The sequence below is a fragment of the Montipora foliosa genome, chromosome 4 (assembly GCF_036669935.1).
Source record: "Montipora foliosa isolate CH-2021 chromosome 4, ASM3666993v2, whole genome shotgun sequence".
NCBI lineage: Eukaryota > Metazoa > Cnidaria > Anthozoa > Scleractinia > Acroporidae > Montipora > Montipora foliosa.
In genome coordinates this window covers 14,014,824-14,017,323 of record NC_090872.1, presented here as the reverse complement: position 1 = coordinate 14,017,323, position 2,500 = coordinate 14,014,824, and the positions used below count along the sequence as shown (strand labels likewise).

The following is a 2,500-nucleotide window of genomic DNA, read 5'->3' as shown; positions in this document are numbered from 1 at the left end:
TAATGTTATAGTGAATAGCGTTAGTGTGTGGCTAGGAATAATCTGAAAGGCGGTGGTGTCATCGACGTACTTAATTATCCGGATGGACCAGTTAGCTTAGTGCTAATCGGTCAACAAGAGTTGCAAATAGGATAAGGGCCAATTCAGTATCTTTTGTACCTGGAAAATACCGCTACGCGGGAACATTGGAGAAGATAATGTACTCCCTACTTTATTGATGCACTGGGGAAGGAAGGAACAGATCCGTACACATTTAGAATTCTTAGCTCATGTGCCAATGAATTGTTACCTACCAGATCTTAAATCCTCTGCTGAAATCACCAAAAAAGTTCTCACTTAATTTCAAACCTTTAATACTTGTTGTAACATGTACACAATCTTGAGCTGATACAGCACCTGTAATATCAACAGCCCCTCCTGTTGCTTGCTTTGAGCAGTGAATCCCACGTGAACGCCTACCTGGCGTCTTGTTACATTATTCCTTCCAAATTAAAAAAAACGCACAGAATCAAGACCGGATGACTTCCTAGCCACGATGAAGTCAAAGGGCGTCAAAAGAAACTCAGTGGGGACTTGATCAGGGCACACGGTTGTGTGCTCTTAGCTATATTTTAAAGCCATCAAAATTAGAACAGTAGTAAAACCGTTTTCCGAACGTGACTTCCACGCAATGTTCGGAAATTTAAACAGTCATGGTCTGCATATGTTCCTAATTCATCCTATTGTCCTGGTAGGACTGAAAATTTCAGGATCCCTGAACCAAGAGCGTGCAATTTTATACTAGTCTTATGTTACACCGGTATCATTTTCAGGAACCGAGCTTTTAAGTACGTTTTGGATCACGGGCGACCATTCTCAATCCGAGAGCGATAATTATTCGCGTTGAGGCTTGCTACTTGCTGGCAAGATCTGGTTTTGCGTGAGAATCAGCCTAAAATATAAAAGCGACCTGGTTTGTGATTCGCCTTGACACAAATATTTTGATTTGCAAGAATATGGTCGAGTGCTTTCTCTTTTCAAATTTCCCACGGGTTTGCAGGTCCCTGATTGTTTATTTCCTGATTGTCGAGTTAGAGTATCCCGTAGAACAGTTCTAACTGTTGCGTTATTAATCCACAACACCATTGTAATAATAATTAATTAATATGAACCTCGTTCCCAGGGTCTCTCGAGCGAGGAGAGACCCTGGTAGGGTCTGGTCACGTGCTTCCGTGACAATTGAAAACACTAGGGAGGGGTCCTCTCTAAACAAGGAATTTGTCGCGTTGAACTTTGTCGAATTCAAAGCAAGGCTAATAGCTTCGCGCTGCGACTCCGCCATTACCCGCGATGGTTTACAGTAGCCTTCAGGCTGCAATTTCGTATAGTATTTATTCTAACGTTAATCTAAAAGTTAAACAAGTTATCTGCCTCGAGGCAATTTACCATGGCCGTGATGTTGTCGCCGTGTTACCCACTGGATATCGAAAGTCGGTTATATTTCATCTTCTTCCTTCGTTATTCCTCGACAAAATCAACTATGAACGTGGAGCAGCAGCTCATCCCGTAGTAGTCTCAGTATAGACAAAATTCTTACTAAGCCGCCCCTCCCTTCATTGGATAAATTGTTATCTCCCAGATTCTGGGAGACACGTGACCAGACCCTACCAGGGTCTCTCCTCGCTCGCCCCAGGCGTTAAGATGAGAGACCCTGGGAACGAGGTTGAATTAATACCAACTTTATTCATTCAATACAATGAAGGGAAGAGATACCAGAGGTTATCCCTATACGAGGGTATCCGCCCAGATGCTATTGATGTAGAGTCGATTTTGATGAGGGAGGAAAACCGGAGTACCCGGAGAAAAATCCTCGGAATCAGATCGAGATCGACTGAAACTCAGCCCACATACGACCACGAGACCAGGGTTAAACCTGGGTTGCAGAGGTGGGAGGCTCGGTTGATAACCACTAAGCCATCCTGACTCCCCACCTAACCCAACTAGGAATTACATCTTTAGCCTTGAAGCATCTACACAGTACACATAGCCAGTAACAGCAGGATATTAACTCATGCATGATTTTAAATTTGTACAGAAGTTGCACGGCAGTTGTAGGATTAAACGGTGTACTACCACGTGAACACTTATCAATATACGTTTTCTTTTATTGTCTCACTGTTTGGAGAAGTGAATATTGAGTTAACTTAAAATATTGAGGGAACCGACTGTCATCTCGAAAAGCAGTCAATAACATGGCGACTAAAAATTGGTGTGCGGGAATGAATATTAGGGACCTTTAGATCGGAAGACAAGGCTGACTTCGAGTGCGAGGAGTTTCTGTCCTGAGCATGCGCACTTCGAAAAATATCGGCCTCCAAACCTTAAGCACATGCTCAGAATGAAAAACTCGTACTCGTAGTCGCCCTCGTTCTCCGATCTTAAGGTCCCTAATGTTAGCATCAACAACGAGTGCGACTTCGAGTACGAGATTTCCGTTCTGAGCACGGGCACTTCGAAAAAT

The 2,500-nt window shown here is 43.4% G+C and overlaps 2 protein-coding genes across 3 annotated transcripts in view; both read left to right on the top strand.

Annotated features, from left to right (window-relative positions):
- The window catches only part of LOC137999014 (pyroglutamylated RF-amide peptide receptor-like), a 10,707-nt gene extending 9,551 nt beyond the window's left edge, over positions 1-1,156 (top strand). For both annotated transcript variants that reach the window (XM_068844845.1, XM_068844846.1), the window contains exon 2: positions 1-1,156. This exon is cut by the window's left edge and continues 1,497 nt beyond it. The gene's annotated coding sequence lies outside the window, so the exon portion shown is untranslated.
- The window catches only part of LOC137999950 (pyroglutamylated RF-amide peptide receptor-like), a 51,400-nt gene that overhangs the window by 37,662 nt on the left and 11,238 nt on the right, over positions 1-2,500 (top strand). The gene's annotated exons all lie outside the window — the stretch shown is intronic.